The 24,920-nt window shown below is 38.2% G+C and overlaps 1 pseudogene; it reads left to right on the forward strand.

Moving 5' to 3' along the window:
* Positions 1–6,479: 6,479 nt before the first annotated feature.
* Positions 6,480–24,920, forward strand: part of LOC111523290 — a 48,171-nt pseudogene continuing 29,730 nt past the window's right edge.

Here is a 24,920-nt window from a genome sequence, read left to right on the forward strand (position 1 = left end):
ATTGTATAACTACATTGAATTATGTTGAAGGAACTCTCCTAAGCATTTGACTAGTATTATTTTATTTAATCCTCACATCTGCTTTCTGTGAAAGCTACTCTGTTATACCCATTTTACAGTAGAGGGCTGAGATCCAGAGAGGTTAAGTAACTTGCTAGTGGCCAACTTACGTGTGGTAGGTAAGTTGTAGAGTCAAGGCTGCTTGATAAGGTCTGCCTGACACCTGAGTGCCTGCTTCCCAGTCTCCTTGCTAAGTTGCCTTCCAGGAAAGGCATGGAAAATGATCAGAATGGTAACAAAGCAATCCAAGACAGGATATGAGAACCAATTGGGATACAGGACATGACTGGGGATTCAAAGTGAGTTAGGGAGAAGAGGTACAAAGAGGTGAACAGCCCCTTGTTCTGATTCTCTCCATTTGAAATAATGCCCAGAGTAATCTATCATTTATTATTATTATATTTTTCAAGACGGAGTCTTGCTCTGTTGCTCAGGCTGAAGAGCAGTGGCGCAATCTCAGCTCACTGCAAACTCCAACTCCTGGGTTCAAGCAATTTTCCTGTCTCAGCCTCCTGAATAGCTGGGACTACAGGTGTGTACCACCACACCCAACTAATTTTTTTTGTATTTTTAGTAGAGCTGGGATTTCGCCATGTTGGCCAGGCTGGTCTTGAACTCCTGACCTCGTGATCCACTCATCCTGTCCTCCCAAAGTGCTGGGATTATAGGCGTTAACCACTGTGCCCAGCCCATCATTTATTATTTTACCTAAATATTTAATCTATTAATTCACTCAACAAGTATGACTAATCCCCTATTACATGCTGAGTTCTGAATTAGCTAGGCACACAGAGTTCAATCTACCAAGGCTTCTGATTTTTTTTCCATTTTATTTTTAGTTGACATGTAATAATTGTACATCTTTATAGGATACAGAGTGATATTTCAGTATGTGTATACAATGTATGAAGATCAAAACAGGATAATTAACATATCAATTACCTCAAACATTTAAGATTTCTTTGTGTTGTGAACATTCAAAATCATCTCTTCTAGCTTTTTGAAAATATACAACAAATTATTAAAGAGCTTTTGGTCTATTATATGAGCTATTATTTACTTTAAAACATTTCATCATAGACAATGTATTATAGATACATGTTTGTTTATTTTACACTGTAATAAAAAATACATACTTCAGAGTGATCAACCAGCCCTTAATTATTACAGTCATACCCCAGAAGGGCTGCTGCAAGAGTTTCAGCTCTTTATCTCTGCTCAACAATGTGTTTTGTTTATTGGCATAATAAATTATTTTCTATCATGCTAGTAAACAAAAGTGTTTCCATTAGTGCAATTAGTGTGTTCAAGAGGTAGATTGGCTAAAAATAGTATGGAAACATACTCCATCCTTACATGACAGGGTATGAGAATCTTCTGACCTCAGTGGTCTTTATATCTAGTTGAATGCCAGATTTTTGTGTATAAAAACTTATGGAGACTGTAGATGTTATCTTCCACCAGGAGAGGATCAACCCTTTCCTCTGTGGGGCAGATAGACTGAGGCTGGGAGAAGCATCTTCCCCAAGCTTGTGACTGGGCTGTGTGTATCTTGGGTTTGTTCCTGTTCCCAGAATGAGGCCCTTCTTCTAAGTGAGAACATGAAGTATGGACCAGGGCCCCACCACCTGGGAGATCTTTGACTTCTCAGTGCTCACAGAATACAGAAAACTCCCATTTACTTTTCAGAATTTTTTTTGATTTTTAATCTCCTGTTCCATGCAGCTTCAGAATTCTGAAATTTCTTAAAGGGAAACCAGCTGTGTGTTTGAGGCTCCTCAAGTCTCCAGCGAATTCCAGCCTCACATAAATGCCAAAACTTCTGCTTTCCTATCCCAACAGTGGCCCTCTGTTGGGCCAAGCAAGATGCTCAGCTCTGGCCATACCTGGAACTGGCCAAAGCTGCCAGGGAACAGGCGACTGCAAACAAGTCACCTCACCACTGCCTCCAGGCCCCATGAACCAGAGTTCCTCTCCAGTAGTCAGTGTCTTCGCAGAACCATGAACTGGAGGAAAGTTCTGTTCTGCTTTTCTAAGATTTTTAAACTTTGTTTCTAAGTCTGCCACTGGGCTCAGCTTCAGGATTGAGCAAATGTCTTCCAGAAGAAACTAGCTGTGTGTTAAGGCCATTGAAATCACCAGCTGGGTCACGTCCTTACTGCGTACCTGCCCCAGTGTCTGCTGTTTTCTCCCTCCCTGGCAACAGCAGCCCCTTGCTGGAGCCAAGAAAGGCTTCTCAGCCTCCTGGTCACACCTAGAACTAGACAAATGCCCCCCTAGGAAAAAGCTGCAAAGATCCCTCCCTCACCCCTCTGGGATTTTCCCATCTGGAATTTTAGCCCATCCAGTCCTCATTGCTTTTGCAGCTCTCTGATGCCTTGAAACAGATGTGTTTTTTGAATTTGGTCTAGTTTTTTTTCAGTTGTGTTCCCGTGGGAGTGTTAAGCTGCCATAAACCGCTCTATTCTAAGTGGAAAGCCCCATCTGCACTTTTGAAATGGCAGCCAATGCAGGACCCAGGTTGCTGGTGGGAAGGACTCTGCATGATGCCAGCCATAGTGCTGAATCCATCTTGCCCCCAGAATAGTATCCATTTGTGTCCAATGAGACTTTCACACAAAGTATGAAACTAAAAGGATAGAACTGGGATTCAAGAAGATTGCCAAACAGGTTCTAGACTGTTTGGTGTCTGCTTTCTAAAAAAAAAAAAAGTGTGAAAGATCTGGGTTTGAGAATTCTCTTTTTGTTTTTTGTTTTTTTTTGAGACAGACTTTTGCTCTGTTGCCCAGGCTGGAGGGCAGTGGCACAATCTCAACTCATTGCAACCTCCGCCTCCGAGGTTCAAGCAATTCTCCTGTCTCAGCCTCCCAAGTAGCTGGGATTAAAGCTGGGATTGCCGCATGCCTGGCTAATTTTTTTGTATTTTTAGTAGAGCTGGGATTTTGCCACGTTGGCCAGGCTGGTCTTGAACTCCTGACTCAGGTGATCCACCCTCCTTCGGCATCTCAAAGTGCTGGGATTACAGACATCAGTCACCGTGCCCAGCTAAGAGTTACTTTCATTATAACCTGGTAGGAAAGCTGCAGGGGAGGAGATCCTAAACCAAATTACCTCTAAATTTTTGAAGGTTACAAGTTCTTAAAAAGAGAACCTAATAATTGAGAATGACCAAGTTGGCTTAGATCCATTCTCAACAGAGTCCAATTTATTTCTTTCTGACTGACATCACTTCTTTAGTAATAAGTGCTATAAATAAACAAACCCGTGTGTAAAGCATTATTTCCTGTTCCTTCTCCTCTAAAAATTAACTTTCCACTGAACAACTTCATTTACCTGGTCCATGAGGTCCACAAGTATGTAAATACATTTGTTTTTCACCTCTGTATCCCCTCAATTGTTTTAAAAACATCAATTCTATGTCTTCTGAGTCTTTGTATTTTCTCACTTGAGTGCTTATTTTCCCATTTGTATATTTACCAAAATCCCTAATTCTAATTTTAACCAATCTTTCCCAGAGACTTTTCTTCTCCAGCTCTGTATTCTTTTATTTATTCAAAGATTTACTAAGTATTGCCTTATTATATCCAGAGTTACGTACTGTGCATAGCCACATCTCAATTTTGTAGCTGAGAAAGATAATATTTGATTTCATATATCTGAAAGTAATTGATATTTGATTGTAGAACTACCCTTTTAATACAAAACAGAGAATCTAAAGCACTCTATACCTTGTCTGTCAATTTCTCACCAAACCTTAGCGTACTGTCTTACACATACTGGGCATTTAGCAGCTATGCTGATGTATTAATCAATGAAAAGTATATTAAATTCATTCAGGGAGTAAGTAAAAGTACACATATGATTTGTAATATCTCCCATGTTCTTCTCTTAAATCTCGTCTAAAATAAAAGCCCATGTTATAGACTCAGAGACCTGTTTGGTGCTTCAGGCCAAAAGAAGAAAGAAAAACTTTGTTTAAAAAAAAGCAATCTTTGCTTCTGAAAGAACAATCTGAAAGCAATCTTTGCTTCTGAAAGAGTGAGGCTAGAAGTCTTATCAAAAGAGAGAGCTTCCCAAACCATTCTTGAAAGGGCATAGAAAACGGGCATAGGGGAAGGTTTACATTCAAAGAAAGAATGATAAAGGTGTGAAAAGGCAAGAATATAGAGGTGTCGAAAAGTACACTTAGATTAAAGAAGACAGTACGCTGTGTTGACTTTCTAAGTAGAAACTACAAGGAAATGTGATAGTGAGGAACCCTGGAGCAAGATAGGAAGAAGGAAGCTTATTTCACTAACTTCTCTTTCAGACCCTAAGGCTTCACGTACACTGAAGTCTGCACATTACCAGGACTCTGAGCACCGTGCTGGGAGGGTGAGTTAAGAGAGAGAAAAAGTGTTTGTGCACCTTGATATTTATGAAGATCTGTTGGAGACCATCCAGGTGCTGAAGCTACCATTTGTTTTGCTTGTGGAGGTTTTCTCTTATTTGGTTCTTTTAAAACAGGAAGAAAAACCAGAAAGAAATGATTTCTAAAAATCATTTCTCTCAACAAAACACATGTTTCTGATCTCATCTTCACTCACCTTCTCTGGGGAGGACTTCTGCCCAAGTTGATATGATGATAACGCATGTCAGGAATGCGTTTAACATAACAATGGTGTGCACAACACACTTGAGCATTTATCCATGAGGATATGTGACGTTGACAAATTGAAGGCTGGTTCCAATTTGCTTGTGGATAGACACAGAAGACTAAGTCCAATGCAAAAGTGCAGAGTAAACATTTGATAAATATGGTCAAATGAATCAACCAGTGAATGAACACAAAACAAGTTGAACCATACATATGTAGAGAAAACACCATAGAAAGAGTCATCTAAGCTCTCTGCTTGGTCATAGATTTATCACATCATCAACAATTTATTGCATCAACAAATGAAACAGCAAAATGAATCCAAACTTGCTTTGTACATCTGAAAAAATTGCTGGCAGATAAAGGTATCTCAAATTTAAAAAAAAAGGAGACAGAAGTTTTACATCTTATATGCAGGTCCTGATTAAAAAATAAGAAAACAGACTGAGCACAGTAGCTCATGCCTGTAATCCCAACACTTTGAGAGGCTAAAGTGGGAGCATCATATGAGCCCAGGAGTTTGAGACCAGTCTGGGCAACGTAGTGAACCTCCATTTCTATTAATTAAAAAAAAAAATAAGAAAGCAAAACAAAAACATTGCTTCATCCAATTAGAACATACCGTGAAAAACAAAAGGATGTCAGGCGTAAGTTTGGATTCTTGCTCCATCTCTTCTGTTTGCTTCAGGAATGTTACTTAACTCCTGTGAACCTTTTTCCTCATCTTAGAAATGTGATACCCATACTTATTTGGAAGTGAATTAACCTAGTACATATACTAAGTAAGCTCATGAAGGTAAAGGCCTTGTGGGTTCTTTTCACTTGATAAGAATTTTCTATTTAGATTCCTTTTTCTTCTTGGAGTATGTACAGTATGTTTGCTGCTGACTACAAAGTAATGTGCTCATGCCATTTTCGAAGAGAAAGGAGAATTTATTAGGTTGATCAGAGGAGCATGCAGTAAGAATATAATAAGTACACTGATGCCAAGAAAAGGTTTCTTCTTATCCTATTACTGCTCTTGTTTTCTTTGGACATTTCATCTCCAAATCCACCTCACGCCCACGTCGAACAGTCTTCTGGAACATAGTTGGATGAAGGGACCTAATAAAGGTTTGATCTTTTTTGGTTAGGTCACTTCTTTCCCCTCTAGAAATTTATCTCAGGCTCACTATGTGCAGTCCCTGTACAGAAGCTTTTATTGTTCATTTCCAGAATGCAGACATTGCCACGCTGATAGGTGGGTTCAGACAGCCATGTCTATCAACTCATCATTTTCTTGGAGCAGACAGTCTTGGATGGCTTTAAAATAAGGCTGAGAGATTGATCATAAGACCATGAAGAACAGTAGCAGTTTTCTTTTGGCAAGAGCAGCAATTTCCAAACTTTAGCCATTTTAATGTGATGGCCATGATTTTTGTCACGTCGGCACACCAACTCATCTTTATGTTTTGATCATAGTTGCTTAATGCTTCCTTAATATTCTTTTAAAACACCTCCTCTTTTTACCCAAAATTATTTAAAATGAAAGTTTATATTATTATTTTCATTGTTAAAAAATCACCACAAACAGAAAATTTTTTAAAGTATAAATTCTAACTAGAAGGCTGTCTAAGATTCTGAGTTTCTGACCTGCTTTTTTTAAAGATGGAGTTTATGAAGTGTAAAAGATATGTGTTACAGATTTGTAGCTCTGAACTTAGACTTTCTGCTTGGTGAAATCAGCACTGAGAAGGAATTGAAAAGGGAATCACTTCCTCATCCTGTGGGTCAAGAAGATGTAATGCTTTATCTAAGGACTGTCAGTAATGAGGAAGTGCCTGTTATGGGGGGTGCTAAGGGCAACCCCATTTCTCTGGTTATAGGGATCTGCAACCTCAGTGGGGCCCAAGACGGGTACATTCGAGTCACGGCCAACATGCAGAGAGAGAGAGAAAACACACCTTTTTGGTGAGTACCCTGTTACATAGATATTTCACAAATATTGGTTCCCTGGAAGCCCCTCCCACCTTCCCTCTCATCCTTGTAAGTTCTTACTCACATCCCACCTTAATATAAACAATAACCAGTTATTACTGTGGGTTCCCTATGTGCCAAGCAGTTTCATGTATCATTTCATTCAATCTTCACTACACTTTAATCATTTTATGACCGAGGAAACTTAATTTATAACTGAAGCAACTTGCCCCAAATTGCCCAAGGGCAGGGATCTCTTATGATTTGGGGTTCTACCACCAAGATATAATTAGAGATAAGGATGTTATTTAGCTAATTAAGTCAAATAGACAAAACAAACCATTTACCTCAATTATCTGAATTTTGGCTCACCATTCTTAAAATTTGGCTCAGAAATTATACTCTTCTTTTTTCTAGGAACAGTTTTGTTTTGTTTTTGGCTTGGGTAATCTGGCTTATTGCCTTGGTTCTCTCATCAGTGACTACCACAGTATTGTTCTCAGAACCTTTTCATAAATATACATGGAGAGAGGAAGTAAGGGAGAAAGACAGAGAGAAAGGGAGAGAAGGAGGGCAGGAGGGAGGGAGGAGGATGCCTCTTTGTTGGCAAACCCATTGGATGTGCATTCCTGAGAATGGAGGTCTGCACCTAATGATTGCTAATAAGCCTCATCACCTTTGGTCATTTCCCCTACTACAGATGGTTCACTGTGTTTCTGTTACCCTCAGCCCTGAAATGGAGCTCACAGAATTGGCCCTAACCTCCTCACATGGCTGTGACAATCTAATGAGTATATGTTTGCAGAAGTATTAAACCCATAAACACGTTGCTTCAGATGGGATTCTTCCTGGTGATTTAACTGGGTGCTCTGCCTTCCTAGGGAGCTGCAGCTTTGCAGGACTCTCTAGAACTATAGTGACCTCCAGCCATCACTTTAGGGATAATACTAAGTAAGAAACTCTTGATCCTATCTAAATTCTCCATGCGTTGTATGTGCAAATGTGAAAAGGCAGAAACACCATTCCCAGTTCCATGGTCTATTAATAATATTCTTTCAGCTCCAAAACAATTCCATCGCTCTGAATGAATTTAACATATCCTTGCTCCATTATTCAAATTCAAACATCAGTTCCATGAATAAAACAAAACAAGACACATTTGCCAAAAACAAAAACATGTTTTGCCTCAAATTTCTCGTTTGACAATTTTGGGGGTAATAATTAGGTGAGTAAATGTTTCGGCTCCCTAATTCATTTTGCTTATATGTGTGAGCATCCATAATATGATTATATTTATAAACTATAAAGATGTTTCTGCTATGTCTGAATTTTTGAAAGTCAGTACCTGCTGAAATTCTGTCCTATTTGCAAGCAAGAACGTTTGGCCTCTCACTTTTCCATTTAGCTTAAAAAATCTCATAAGAATCTTAATAAATATAGGGTTGACACGGTTCTCATACATTTATGGGCATGTTATCACAGTAAGACCTTTATTTCCTAGTTATAAAATATTTTTAAATTACCCTTTAAACTGCCACTCAGCTTATGGAGTCTATGACAGTTTTTTGTTTTGTTTTGTCTTCAAATTGAAGCACTGAACCGACAACAGTCACGGGCTTGTTGAGTTTAGATTTGTCTCAACTCCTCTTGTCAATGTCAAATAACTTCTACAAGTGTGCCAAGATGTTTAATTCTGTTGCCTGCAGGTTAACTGCATGAGTCCCAAAGTCTTCAAGACTCAGGGAAATCTGTGATTGTAAGAAACAATCACCTGCCCCCCAAAAAACTTTCCCACCTGGAGGACTTCTAACTGAAGAGTGAAAAGGATATCTCTTAGGGACTAGGGGAGATGTACCAAAGCAACTAAGAGTGGAGATACATTTTAAGGCTATCTTATTGTATAAACCAACATGAGGTTTTGCACACGTAACTGGAGTTGAATACATGACTACCCACCTGTACCCCTTAACCCATCTATTTATCCCCCATTTCCAGAGCTACCACCCTTGTTCAAATACTTTCTTGGAGAATAGCGATAATATCCTAGTTGTTCTCCCGACACCAACCCTACCCTCCTATACTCCAGTGTTCACACGGCAGCCAAAGTAATCTTTGAAAACACAGAACTGATCTTGTCACTTCCCTAGCTTAAGAAAGAAAAGACAGTGATTTCTCAAAACTCTTCAAAGTAAGGCCAATGGCCTCAGCATCGTCCCCTCTGACCTGACTGGTTTCATCACACACTGCTCCCCTCTGTCTTCTGTGCTCCAGCTCCAGCCTCAAACTCCTGTGCACTTGGTAAGGAGTCTTTCTCCCCTCTTCTCCACCTATATGGGAATCAGTGGAGTATGGTTAAGAGAATGGGTTCTGGAAAATAATAGGTAGGGCTGTATTGAGTTACTACATGAAAAGTGCTTAGAGTCAACCCTGATACCTAGTCTGCACTCAGTGAGTGATAGCTGTTTCAGGAGCTTACTCAACTTTCAGCTTTCAGCTGAAATAGCACTTCCCTTGGGAGGCCTTTCCAACTCCCGTAGGCCAAGCCTGGACAACCTATTAGGTGCACTCACAACTTCTTCCACTTCTTTAAGGTACTTGTCACAATTTGTAGTTATGTGTGACTATTTGATTGATTTCTGTCTCCCCTGCTAGGCTATAAACTCAGCGAGGTCAGGAATCATGACTATTTTGTTCACCATTTATTATATTCTGAGCACTTAACTTGGAGCCTATAGTCTACTGTGTGTGTGTGTATATATATATATATAGAGAGAGAGAGAGTTGGGGTCTCACTGTGTTGCCCAGACTGGTCTCAAACTCCTGGCCTCAAGCAAACTTCCTGCTTTAGCCTCCCAAGTCACTCAGATTATAGGTGTGAGCCACCATGTCTGGTTAATCAATATATATTCATCAAGGGATGTTGAAGGAATAAAAAAGTAGATGGATGGATGGACAGATGAATGGATAGATGGGTGGGTGGGTGGATGGATGGGTGGATGGATGGATGGATGTATGGATGGATAGATGGACAGATGGATGAGTATATCTGGTGAAGTGTTAAACTAGGTAAGATAAAGTCCCCAAAAGAATATTAGAAATCTAAATAAACATGGATCTTGTGGAAATAAAGACAAATGTAGGGTGGTAGAGAAGAGAAGAAGGAGAGTTGTCTGAAATTTTCACAGATATTTACTTCCAGTGGGAGGGAGTGCTCATGCTGAAGCTTCCTGGTAAGCAAAAGGAGGACGGTCCTTAGCTGAGGCCTCACAACATAACGCTAAAGAGCACAGACCCTGACATCTATCAGGCCTGATTTGAATTCCAGCTCCACTGCTCCCAAGCTGTCCACAGAGAACATGTTATTTCACATCCCTAAGTTCCATTTTTCCTGCTTTAGATTTGGGTAACAATAATGACCTCCCATGAAGATATTAGGAGGCTTAATTGAATTTTGGAGGTAAAGTGATGCCCTCAGTGCCTTGAGCATAGTCATAAGAAACTGCCACCCTGAGCTCAATCTTAAAATCCTCAAAGGAGCAACATGGTTCGTACTGCTGTGTTGTAAGGGGCAGGAGGAGTTGCAAGTGAATCACAATAACCTTGCAGAAAATCTGCTTCTGCTCCTGCAAGATGGGACACACAGCAGCCATATCTTACAGGGACAAGTTGCTCCATGTATCTTGTGCCTAAATTGCTATTCCTCTTCTTCTCACCCCCTGTGATGAACCCTGGATCCTTAGGAGCTCAGCTGGTATTTTCACTGTTGTCAAAACTAGCTTCCTAATTACTTGAATTACTGTAACTTGAATTTTTTTCAAATATGTATAATTTCCCAGAGACCACTAATTTTCTTTTCAAAAAATAAAGTCCTAAAATAATCTAGTTGTGTTCTTTCACCATAGGCCTTACCAAAAAAAAAGAAAAGAAAAGAAATATGTACTTTTGAAATCACCTCATGTCTCCTGGATTTCCTCATTCAGCAGCAAAAAAATTTAATAATGGACCAGCACAATTCACAGGGAGGGGAGGAAAATCTGCCACCCTAGTCCTCAAGGGAAGAGACATGAAGCTGATCGCAGAGTGAAAATTTAATCTCTGCCTGAGGTTCTAAAGAAAAGGGGGTCTGAGCTGATTGTTCAATTACACACTCAGTAAGCACATGGTTGTGTTATCCCTGCTGAAAAAGGGCCGTGAGCCAGGCTTTCATTCTTGTGTTCAACATATGGGAGACTGCAAAGACCACACAGATGGCAGACGACACAGAATAACCCGCTTCACAAAGGCAAAAAGTGAGTTTCTGTCTGGTGGTAACACAGATTGGGTGATTGTGGCTGGCAGGTCCAATTAGTTGTAGGCTTGATATGGCCGTGGAGAGTGAGGGGCCAACATCGATTTCCATAATATAGACAGCTCTTAGATTTTACTAGAAATTATCCCAAATCTTATGGGAATATCTGTACTTGTGAACACACAATTTCCTCCATAAAATTCAGATGATTTCAGATCATTAGTGATTCTGTACCAAACTAGTTTTCTCTGGCTAAGAACGCTTTTTCATACCCCTTTCACTTTCTCTTCCTTTTCTTCACTGGCACTAACATTGACTTTTTTCAGAAGCAGTTTTCCACAAAGAAATCGAATCATTTTTTATTATTTAAGAGTCGTGGCACATATGGTGATGAAGGAACAATGAAACCATGCAGAGATGAGGATATGGAAGGTGGGCAGGAGGCTAGGCTCCCTCACCCACTAGACCAGACATATGAATACACATCAGGGGAAGAAAAGGAAACAAACTACATTGATATCTACCCTTTCCATGGTGTGATGAGAGTTCCTTTCATGTCATATAGTCTTACTGCAGAGTCTATACTCATAAACACTGTTCTTTATAGGCACTCTGTAAGGTTTGACCTTATTATGCCCATGTAATGACATGAAAACTGAGACCTGAGAAGGTCAAGAAGAAAAATCTCTTAGCCGTGAGTAGGATCGTTATGGACCTGTTCTATAAACAACAAGAAAGCATGGTGACATTTTGCTTCATGGCAACAACAGGTCTCAACCACAGATATGTATGTATCAGAGTTACTTAGAACTTCTGAAAATGAAGGTGTCCACGCACTGTTCCTGATCTACGGAATTAGAATACATCACCTTAAAGGCTAGTCAGCAATTTCATTCCATAGATAATCCTGCTAATTATGAAGCATAACTCATTTATCTCATTTAATTTTGCAATGGCCCTTAAGGGAACTACTCTTAGGATTCCTATTTTATTGATGAGGAAAAAGGTAAAGAGAAGTCTAGGAACATGCCCAGGGTCACACAGGAAGTGATGGAGGCAGAATTCAGACCCAGGTTGTTCATGCCTGAATTTTTCCTACTACATATTCATTGTCTTTCCAACATTCAGGATGCTTCAAAAGACCACAGGGCTTTTGATGCCCAGACATTTCTACTATTTTTCCAAAATCTATTAAAAATGGGGAAGGAGAAGCACCTATGAATATAATTAATACCTGGTATTTCCATAGCAATTTTTAATTTAAAAGGACTATGTATTTATTATACTATTTAATCCTCACAACAACCTAGAAGGAAAACGTTATTTTTCTTATTTTACAGACAGAAAATTAAGCCTGGGAGGGATTAGATAATCTATCTTGGATCCTACAGCCAGTGAGTGATAGGCCCTGGATTCAAACCCAGATTCTCTGCCTTCACAGCCCTCCCCGCCTTGGCCTTAGTAATAATTCTTGGACCTCAGAGGGAGCCTCTTTCTTTTCTCTGCCTTTCCTGCCTTGCCGCACAGCCTTTGTGTTTCTTTGTGCTTCCTGATGAAGGATACAAGTGCGAGTAGCAAAAGCTTGATGCCATCAGCCTGTGATCTGGACAGTCTGATGCAATCATCTTTCTCACAGCATCCTTAAGGAATAAATCATAGGAAAGAGCTGCTGGGCTTTTTGTTTGTTTTCAACAATAAGAGATGTTCAAGTTGTTATCAGTGTTCGAGCTTTCTAATCAGCCTAAACTGCCTCCTCTATAATATGTGCTGACCTTCTAGACTGATAAACCTGCATAATTATTGACATCTGCAAAAGTTAGTGTTTGCATATTATGTTAGGGACATAGTTCTGACCACATTGGGAGCAGCAAGTATTAGAAATCATTACAGGCAGGCTGGCTGTGAGAATGGTACTTTCAATTGTACCAGGCAAATGGCAAACAGATGAGTTTATATGAAGGCTAGATATAAATTTAGATTTTCTCTATATACCTAGCCTCCAGATCGAGCCAAAACAGCAATTTTTGTTTTCATCAACTAGAGCAGACAGTCTCTTAGGGGTCACAGCTGGTTTATTTGCCATTTCTGTGACAGCAATAGTGCCAACAAAAGCTGATATACGTCATTTAAATGAAAGCATACGATCTTGGCGTTATTTGGTGAGCCCTGTCATCAAACTAAAAAGTTAAAAATCAATCAACTGTTTCTTTTTATGTGTCATATCAAACCAAATAGCTCCACCACTTCTTTTATCAGAATTATTTTGCTTATAAATTTGACTACAACCAAATGTTATGTCTGATTTTAGTTCACTCATTTAAAACTATTTATTGAGCACCTACTATACGTAAAGTATTGTGCTAACTCTGAGGTTATAGTTAAGAATAGCATAGGTGATAGCTCGTGCCCTCATGGGGCTTACCTTCTAGAGACAGAAAGAGAAGTAAATTAGTAAAATAAATCATTTCCTTGAATATTTAGGGAGGGCCTTTCTGAAGAGGCAGTAGTTGATCCTGCACTGAAGGTTAAAAAGAAGCTGGTTATGTGATAATCAGGGAAAGAGCATGCCAAAACACAAAAGCTCCAAAGCAAGAGCTACTCAGCCTGTTTGAGGCACAGAAAGGAGGCTAAAATAGCTGTAAGGTGGTTAGCCAGGATATAAGGATGGTATGGAGTAGGAGTGAGAGAAAATGGAGATGGTGAATTTAGAAAGGTAGACAGTGACCAAATCGTGTCAGGCCTTGCATGAGTTGTCAGTAAAAATTTTGGGTGACAATGATGACATTCATCCTGTGATATCCTTCCACCCTGCTGAGCTCATTCAGTTATCTGTGCCTTTGTGCACTTCCTCTACTTCCCTCTAACACTATGGAGGCACTGTTGGATCCTCCATGACTCCTTGGTTCTTCTCCTTGGAGTGTTTTGTGGGTCAAATACTTCTGGTGTGGAAGGACTTTAGGACACCAGGCAGTGCTGAAGGTTGGAAGAAAACCTGACTCTATCATTTTCTCTAATGGGAAAAATGCCTACAGAAGTGTTTTTTCCCCTATCAAGTTTGATGGAGATGTGACCCTTCCTTTTGAGTAACATGACTGATAAGCACAGAAATGACACAGCTGTAAATACGTATTATTTGGCTAGATGATACAGTGGTGATTGCTCTCCCAAAATGAGATAATTTAAAAATAAATTACATTGGATTTGGCAATACTGGGTTTTATGGAATCTCTATAATTGAATAAATTGGTCAAAATCCATAGAACCCTGGGATAGAGGTAAGTATTTACTCTGATTCCCCCAACTCTTTTCCTGGCCAACTTTTATCATCCTTCGGGTCTCAGCCCAATCAGTAGTCATTTCTTGGAGAAATTCTACCTTATAACCAAGGGCTAGGCTAGTGGCACCGTATTCTCTTTTTTTCTGTTGTTACAGTTTTGCCTTGAAAACACTTATCACCACAGTAACTATAACCATATATGAATACCTTTATTGTTCTCATTAGACAGAGAAAGCATGGACTATGTCTGTTCTCATTCATGCATGTGTCTGACAAATAAGAATAAAGTGCTCACAGTATGCCAGTCAGTGAGCTCAGTGATGGGGAACACATAAGTCACTGTTCTTATGGAGCTCACGTTCCACTTGGGAGGCTCAGTTGCCACTTGGACTACATTCCTTCCCCATTCTTCTTTTCTTTCTTCCCTCTTCCTTTCTTTCTCCTTTCCTTGCTTCCCTTCTAGCATATATTTAAGGAATGCCTGCTCTGCCCCAGGCACTTAATTAGCTGCCAGGGATGCATGGATGAGCAAGACAGTTCAGCAGTCTATGGTTTAATTTGTAGTATCTTATTTTTTTGTTGAGGCAGAGAAAAGGAAATAGATATTGTTAGCTTGTGTTATAAAATTTACAGTCAAGCCTCACAACTAAACTTAACATGGAAGTATTTATCATCCTCATAGAGTATAGGTCTTCTAGTCCCACCCCTTGAGGAAAATGAAGAATGTTACTAGTGCCAAGATATGCTATAGGAAATACTAGTCAGGCTGGCAATAACTTGAGAGATTTCATTTACCTTTTATAGACAAATAGCCACAGAAGAGATGGATTAGGTGATGTCTCCCACCTTTCACTTTTTAGCAAGACTACAGAGGAAAAACAAACAAATCTCTTCTTAGTTCAGTATTATACATCTCCCAAGTCCCACACCAACCTCCCCTGCCCTCAACAAAACACATTACCTCCCATACACTGTAAGAGGTCAATGGAGTAAACATCATATTTTTAGCGACAGGCTATATTAGCTAGCCACTGCAAAATCTCTTCTTTTATCCTAGGAGGCTCTGTGAAATCTGAGTATCTTGTAACTCAAGAAATCTTGTGATCCTCAACACCACCCACAAGGACTAATGGACTTGAGCTTGATAAATTTCAGGGGCAAATATGCCTTAGCCAAGTCCCGATGAATAGATTCTAATACCCAGCATTACCTACACCTTACAAATAAGCTTAAGCATCATTTCCTCAAACTTCCATCATTTGCTTATCACTATCATATTATTTATCATAGCTATTTATCATCTTTACTATTATTTACTAAATATTTTTCTTAAAATTGACTCAACTTTTTAGACTTCAATTGACTTATTTTAAAAAGAAAATGATATTACATATTAAAAATTGAAAATGAGTATCAATCATAAATGGAAGGTTAGTAGCATAGGTATTAGAATTAGCAGACAAGGACACTAACTATTTTGACAACTATATCCCGTTTTTAAAGATGTCAGGTAAAGTCAAAAATAAATGTGTATATACATATGTGTATATATATGTATATAGATATATATGTGTGTATGTGTGTATATATATAGAGAGAGAGAGAGCAAGAAAAAGAGAAAGAGAGACAGAGTCTTGCTCTGTTGCCCAGGCTGGAGTTAGGTGGTACAATCTCGGCTCACTGCAACCTTCACCTCCCAGGTTCAAGTGATTCTCCTGCCTCTTCTGCCTCAGCCTCCCAAGTAGCTGGGATTATAGGCATGCACCACCACACCCAGCTAATTGTTGCATTTTTAGTAGAGACGGGGTTTCACCATGTTGGCCAGGCTGGTCTTGAACTCATGACCTCAGGTGATTCACCCTCCCCAGCCTTCCTAAGTGCTGGGATTACAGGCATGAGCCACCAGAGCTGGCCAGTTAGTTTTAAAAAGAGCAAATTCAAACTTCTAGAACTGAAAAATACACCATTTAAAGTAAAAAACATACTAACCAGATTAATGACAAATTAGACATTGCATAAGAAAAGATTCATAGACATTAAGACATAGCAATAGAAATAATATAAAATAAAACAGTACCGATAATTTTTAATTAAAAAAATCTAATAGCTATAGGACAATTTTAAGCAGTATAATAAAATGTGTATTTGGAGGCCATAAAGGAGATGAGATGGAGAGAGGACGGAAAAGAATAATTGAAGAAATAATGGCCTTAAATTTTCCAAATTTAATACAAATCATAAAATCATAGATCTCACAAGCTCAATGAAACTTTGCTAGGGCATACCATAATAAAATTTCGAAAACCAGTGTTAAAAAGAAAATCTTAAAAGAAGCCAAAGGAAAAAGAAAGACATGATTGTAGAAAGCAACAAGGATAAGGATGTCAACATATTTCTCATTGCAAGCAATGCAAGAAATAAGACAGTGGAGCATCCTCTTTAAAGTATTAAAGGGACTACAACCTAGAAACCTGTATCAAGGAAAAATAACCCTCAAAAATGAAGGTGACATAAAGACTTTTTCAGACATACAAAAGCTAAAAGTATTCATCACTTGCCCTACAAGAAATATTACTGGAAGGTCTTCAGGAAGAAGAAAAACTTCTGGAAATGTAGAAATGTGGCTTTACTGAAAGGAATGAGGAGCATTGGATTTGGTAAATATCTGAATTTTTTTTTTTTTTTTTACTATTTAACTTTCTTTAAAATATAACTGACTGATTAAACAAAAATAACAATGTGGTATTGGGTTTATAATGTGTATCTATGTAAGGCAACAGTAGGGAGGGAAGAAATGGAAGTGTAATATTATTGGTGAAGTAGTATAATGTCATTTGAAGTTAGAATGTGATAAGCTAAAGATGTATATTATAAATCATAAAGCAAACACTAAAATAACAAAGTCAGGAATATGGCTAATAAACCAACAAAGATCAGTTAAATTATTTTAAAAATCCAAAAGAAGGAAGAGAAAGAGAAAAATGGAAAGAAAGAACAGATAACACAAATAGAAAATGAACAGCAAGACAACAGATGTAAACTTAACCACATCAATAATTACATTAAATGTAAATGGTCTAAATATATGCTGCCTACAGAAAAGGACTTTAATTATAAAGATACAAATAAGTTAAAAGTAAAAGGATATTAAAATGTACTATGTTAACCATAGTCAAAAGAAAGCTGGTAGCTATAGTAATATCAAAATAGATTTCAGAATAAACAAAAGTATTGCATATAATTCTATTAATAATTTAAAGAGGTCAATTCATCAAAAGGATGTAACACTTTTAAGTGTTTATACATCTAGTAACAAAGTTCAAATGAAGCAAAGAAGAAGTACACATATCCACATATGTCTATATTCAGAGGTTTCAAAACCTCTTCCTCATTAATTGATAGAATGAGTAGACAGAAAATCACTAAGGACTCATTTGAACATTATCAACCAACTTTATCTAATTCACAATTATAGAGCACTTTATCCAAAATCAGCATAATACAAGTTTTTATTAAGTGTACATGGTACACTTACCAAAGTAGACCACATTCTAAATATATAAGTATCAACAAATTTGAAAGGATGCAAGTCATACAAAATAACTCTCTGACCACAGTGAAATTAAAATACAAATCAGTAACAGAGAAATCTCTGAAAAATCCCCCAAATATTTGGAAACTAAATAACACACTTCTAAATAGCCCATGAGTCCAAAGAAAAATCAAAATGGAAATTAGAAAGTATCTTAAGCTGCATGAAATTGAAAATACAACATATCATGTACACAAATACAAAATATGTGGAATAGCACATAAGCAGTACTTACAGGAAATTTTGAGCACTAAATGTCTATGTTAGGAAAGAAATAAAGTCGAGTATCAATAACATTGATTCCATCTTAAGGTACTAGGGAAAAAAAGAGCAAATAAAACCTAAAATAAGCCAAAAAATAAAGGTTAGAGCAGAAATTACTGAAACAGAAAGCAGAAGAAAAATAGAGAAAAATCTATGAAACTAAAAGGTGGTTCTTGGAGAAGATCAATATAGTAATTTTTAGCCCTCTAGCCAAAATGATCAGAAAAAAAAGCAGAAAAGATACAAACTACCAACATCCAGAATGAGAGAGGTGACATCACCGCCTATTCTATAGATTTTTTTAGATGAGTGAACATTATAAACTTTATGCCAATACATTTGATAACTTAGATGAAATAGACTAACTCCTTGAAAGATACAAACTATCAAAGTTCACTCAAGAAGAAGTAGATAACCTACATACTTTAATACCTATTAAAGAAATTGAATTTATGATCATAAATCTTCTCACAAATAAAACCCCAGGCTCCAATGGTTTTATTGGTGAATGCTAATAATGTAGGCGTTACTAAGAGATTATTTAGGTAGATAGTGAGGGTAAGGAAGTCCTTGGTAAGATTTCCTTTTAAACAAAAAGCACCTCCCAAATAATTTCTTTTCTAACAAAAAGCAGCCTGTAAAATCGAGCTGCAAACATAGATAAGCAAGCTGGAAGTTTGCATGGGTGAATGCCAGCAGCTGTAACAATAGGAAAAGGCTACCTGGGGGTTAGGTGTATCCAACACTGAGGCTCCATCTTTCCTTCTCTTTATCAACCACGTGTACAGTAAGGAGTAGAAAACATGGCCAATGGCCAGGTTAAAAACAATTTCCATAATAAAAGATTAGGGTGGGGTGGCCAGTTTCTTTGCTGTGCTATGTAAATATCACACCTGGTCCAACCAATCTTTGGGTCCTACATAAATCAGACACCACCTCCTCAACCCAGTCTATAAGACCCCATGCATTTCATCAAAGGATGAGAAGTCCCACTCGGGCGCCCCTCTCTCTTGCAGGAAAGAGAGCCGTTCTCCTTTCTCTTTCTTTAAACCTCCACTCTTAACCTCACTCCATGTGTGTCCTTGATTTCCTTCGCATGGGGCAACAAACCTCGGGTATTACCCCAAATGAACAATGCCACTTCACTACCAAATAGTTAGGGAGGAAATAATACCAATTCTGCAAACACTCTTTCAGAAATTGAATAGGAAAGGATACTTAACAACTCATTATCTGAGAGCAACATTACAGTGATACTGAAACCAAACACATTACAAGAAAAGAAAACTATAGACCACAAATCCTCAAGAACGTAGGAGTAAAATGTTTAAATAAAATTTTAGCAAATCAAATCCAACAAGATGTAGAAACAATAATACATCGTTACCAAGTGGGATATATCCCAAGATTAAAAATTTTGTTTAATATTTGAAAAATCAATCTAATTCATCATATTAACAAACTAAAAATGAAAAATCATATGAACATCTCAATAGATGCAAATAAAGCATTTGCTAAGACCCACATTCCTTCCTAACAGAATAATAATCTCAGCAAACTAAGGATATGAGGGAACTTCCTCAATGTGATTAAAGATGTCTAAACTGTAAAGATAACAGCAAACAATGGTCAAGGCCTAATGCTTTCCACTTATATCAGGTACAAAGTAAAGGATGTCTGCTCTTACTACTTCTATTCAACACAGTACTGGCAGTGATTATCGGGGGAAACCCCACTCCCAGTATTCAATGTGAGTTCTTTTCTATTTTCCTAAGCATCAGCTGGTCTGAGAAATAAAGGGAAAGAGTACAAAAGAGAGAGATTTTAAAGTTGGGTGTCCGGGTCAGACATCACATGTCGGCAAGTTCCGTGATGCTCCCTGAGCCATAAAACCAGCAAGTTTTTATTAGCGATTTTCAAAAGGGGAGGGAGTGTACGAATAGGGTGTGGGTCACAGAGATTACATGCTTCACAAGGTAATAAAATATCATAAGGCAAATGGAGGCAGGGTGAGATCACAGGGCCACAGGAAGGGGTGAAATTAAAATTGCAAATGAAGTTTCGGGCACATGTTGTCATTGATAACATCTTATCAGGAGACAGGGTTTGAGAGCAGATAACTGGTCTGACCAAAATTTATTAGGCGGGAATTTCCTTGTCCTAATAAGCCTGGGAGCGCTACAGGACACCAGGGTTTATTTCATCACTTCGCCTTCGACCATAAAAGACAGTTGCTCCCAAAGCGGCCATTTCAGAGGCCTACTTTCAGGGGCCATTCTCTTTCTCAGGGATGTTCCTTGCTGAGAAAAAGAATTCAGCGATATTTCGCCTCTTTGCTTTTGAAAGAAGAGAAATATGGCTCTTTTCCACCCGGCTCACCAGCAGTCAGAGTTTAACGTTATCTCCCTTGTTCCCTGAACATTGCTGTTATCCTGTTCTTTTTCCAAGGTGCCCAGATTTTACATTGTTTAAGCACACATGCTCTATAAACAATTTGTGCAGTTAACGCAATCATCACAGGGTCCTGAGGCAACATACATCCTCCTCAGTTTATGAAGATGATGGGATTAAGAGATTAAAGTGAAGACAGGCATAAGAAATCAAAAGGGTATTGATTGGGAAAGTGAATAAGTGTCCATGAAATCTTCACAATTTATGTTCAGAGATTGCAGTAAAGACAGGTGTAAGAAATTATAAGTCTTAATTTGGGGAACTAATAAATGTCCATGAAATCTTCACAGTTTATGTTCTTCTGCCATGGCTTCAGTTGGTCCCTCTGTTCGGGGTCCCTGACTTCCTGCAACAGGCCTGTAAAATAAGTGAGAAAGAAAACAAAAGGCATCCAGGATGAAAAGGAAGAAATAAAGCTGCCTTTATTTGCAGACAACATGATCATCTATGTAGGAAATGTAATAGAATCTACAAAAAACCTTCTAGAACCAATAATTGAGTTTAAAGTGTTACAGGATACAAGATCAACATCTAAAATCATTTGTATTTATAAATATTAGTAACAAATAATCAGAATTGAAATTTAAAAACAAAAGCATTTACAATAGCTTCAAAAATGTTATGTACTTACGAGTAAATATGGCTAAACATGAAAGGTATGTACAATAAAAACTACAAAATATAGTTGAAAGGAATTGAAGATGACATAAACAAATTTAGAGAGATAGGGTACTCATGGGTCAGAAGACTAAATACTAAGAAGTCAATTATCCATCAAATGATTTATGAAATCAATGCAATTCAAACAAAATCTTAGCATGTCTTTTTATTGAAACTGACAGGCTGATTCTAAAATTTGTAGAGGAGTGAAAAGGAGCTCTAATATAGCCAAAATAACTTTTACAAAGAACAAAGTTGGAGACTAATACTACCTGATGTTGACATTTATTATAATGTTATAGTAACAAAGACAGTGTGGTATTGGCATAAAGATAGACACATACATCATTAAAATAGAATAGAGACCAAAAGTAGACCCACATATATATGGACAATGTGTTTTTGACAAAGGTGTAAAGATGATACAGTGGAAAAAGTAATCTTTTCAATAAATGTTCTGGGTCAATTTGATGTATGCAAAAAAGAGAGAGAGAGTTAACGTCAATCTGTACATCACACCATAAACAAAATTTAACTGAAAGTAGATCATAGGCCTAAATTTAAAGCCTAACATTGTACAACTTTTAGAACAAAAACATAGAGGAAAATCTTTGTGGCCTTGAGTTAGGCAATGATTTCTTAGATAAGACACAAAATCACAATATATAAACACAATTGAAAAATTGTACTTTGTCAAAATGTTAAAATGTTGCTCTCAAAAAACATTGTTAAGAGCATGAAAAGACAAACCACAGACTTGGAGAAAACATTTGAAAATTGGATATATAATAAGTACTTACATCAAATATAGGTAAAGAACTCTCAAAACTCAATAAGACAAACAACCTAATTTTAAAAATTAGCAAAAGATTTAAACAAATACTTCACCAAAGAAGAGAAACAGATGTCAAATTGAGCATTAAAAGATACTTAGTAGGCCAGGTGCGGTGGCTCGCGCCTGTAATCCCAGCACTTTGGGAGGCCAAGGTGGGCAGATCACAAGGTCAGGAGATCGAAACCATCCTGGCTAACATGGTGAAACCCTGTCTCTACTAAACACACACACACACACACACACACACACACACACACAAAGATGCTTAGTATCATTAGTCATTGGGAAATGCAATTTAAAACCACAATAAGTGACTATTAACCTATTAGAATGGCTAAAATTAAGAAGACTGACTATAGGTGCTGAGGAGGATATGAAAGAACTGGCACCCTCATACTCTTCTGGTATGAATGTAAAATGGTACAACCACTTTGAAAAATCGTTTGGTAATTTCCTTAAAGATAAACATACACTACCTTATGATTCAGCCATTCCACTCCTGGGTATGGGCCCAAGAACAATGAAAGCATATGTCCTTATAAAAACACGATCATGAGTGTTCACAGTAGCTTTATTTGCAATTGGCAAAAGCTGGAAACAACCCAAATGTCCATCAACAGGAGAATGGAAAAGCAAATTGTGATCTATTTATATAATGGAAAACTGCCTGTATACACACACAAATTTGGATGAATCTCAAAATAAATTTGTTAGGTGAAAGTAGCCAGACCCTCCCTAAAAAGAGTTCACCATACTGTAGTGACGTAAAGAAGGACAGTATTTGCCTGGGGATGGGATTGAGCAGAAGAGTGGGAAGAAGAGATCACAGTGGGTCACAGGAATGCTTTTGGGGTGAGAGAAGTAGTTATTATCTTGATTATGGAAGTGGTTTTATGACCTATCTGCATAGGTCAAACTTTTCAAATTGTACACTTTCAACACATGCAGCTTGGTTTATGTCAATTATACCTCAATGAAGCTGTTAAAAATATTCTGATGATGGCCTGCTCTCCCTATAGTAAAAGGCAGATTGGCTCAGGTTAGAAAGTGTTAATAGCATACCAAAGAATTTAACCTTGATTGCACAAAGGGGGATTGAATGAGAAATCATAGAGGAATAACATTCACCCTCCATAATTCAATGTTATCAAATGCTCTGTCCATGAACCACTTTAAATCACATCAAATACCAGCAGGCGGGACATGTATGCATCCCACTCTGTGGGAAACACTGAACTAAAGAAAAACTTGTAAGAGTGTAGGTTGCATTAACAGGTGACTTTGCTTAATAAACCTTGAGTCTGTAACCTTGATTAATTTTGGAGCAACAATAACTTTACACCAACATTGCTTAAATGAGGAACCCAAGATTGCCTTCCAGATTCCTGCTGAGCCATCCTAACTGGGTGACTATGGCTTCTTACTAAGAGTTTCTTTGTACTCTAAAATTCTGCAGATTTTAACAGTCCATTCAATCTTCTGGCTGCTGTCCGCAAACTAGGGCAGATACAATGCCAGTTTCAAGGTAACATCTACAGTAAACAGTAAAATGTTTAAAAATAAGAGTTTCCAGAAGTGAAGAGGGAGTGAGATTTTGTTAGTCCTCTAACAAAATCATAAAGGCCAAATCTTTCCCAAGTCCACTTCTCCTTTCAAAATATGTAGTGTACCCACTGATGCAAAATCAAATCATGACATAGGCTTGGGGGCTTCATTCCAGGTATAGGAAGAATGTCTCCCCAAGCACAGAAAACAAGCACTTTTCAAAAGCTGACTTGAAAGCCAGAGTCACAACGCATGTGGCCTGACACAGGTCAAGATAAATGAGGAAATTTGATGGGGCTAAGAAGATACAAGACAGGACAAGCAGATTTATTTGAGCTATGGATTTCTGAATTGCTTGCTCTCATAAAGAGAGAAAATGGCAAAGGTCATTGTATTTATTTTCTATGGCTACTGTAAAAACTGACCACAAATTTCATTGCTTAAAACAAAACAAATTTATTATCTTACAGTTCTGGAGATCAGAAGTCTGGCATGGGTCTCACTGGGCTAAAACCTTGGTGTCAGCAGGGCTGCAATCCTTTCCGGATGCTCTAGGGAAGAATCTGTCTTTTCCAGCATCTGAAACCCTTACATTCTGGGGCTTGCGGTCCTCTTCCTCCACCTTCACAGCCAGCACTAGCAAGTTGAGCCCTCCTCAAATTGCATCACCTTCTCTTCTGTCATCAAATCTCCCTTTGCCTCTCTAACTCTTAAGTACCTTTGTAGTTACACTGAGCTTACACAAATAATCTAGATGGCATCCTGATCTCAAGATCCTTCACTTAATCTGTTAGGCAAGTCCCTTTTGCCATGTAAGGGGACATGTTCACAGGTTCCTGGGATTAGGAAGTGAGCATCTTTGGAAGGTCATTATTCTGTCTGCCATAGTCATTGAATCATTGATGTAAAACCATTGTCTCTAAGGGGAAAAGAACAATCCTTGGATGCTATCAAAGAATTCCTGGGGCAGAAAGAAGAGCAGGCCCGTTCATGGTGTCCTATAGAAGGGGCAAAAGTATGTCAGGCATGTGAGAGAGCACCCTTGACAGGGAGGGCTCAGATGGTTGTTTCCATACCCTTTAGATGAAGACAGCAAGGTTGAAAGGCTGCCTTACAGCTGATTTAAGGGTGGATTCCAGCCAGCCTTGTTCTCAGGTCTGTGTTGAAAATTCACCCTCTCTCCAGTAGTACCACTTCCCCTAATCCATCATCACAGGTACCTTATTTCTTTCTTAACACTTAGTCTTTGGGTCAGTGACAATGCATATCCTCCCTCTCTGGATGTGACAGCACTTTGAGCTGTCATCATTGTAGAGAAAAGTAGTCTTTCCCTCTCTCTTCTAACTGCTTGTTTAA

Source organism: Piliocolobus tephrosceles, chromosome 4, assembly GCF_002776525.5.
Source record: "Piliocolobus tephrosceles isolate RC106 chromosome 4, ASM277652v3, whole genome shotgun sequence".
Taxonomy (NCBI): domain Eukaryota; kingdom Metazoa; phylum Chordata; class Mammalia; order Primates; family Cercopithecidae; genus Piliocolobus; species Piliocolobus tephrosceles.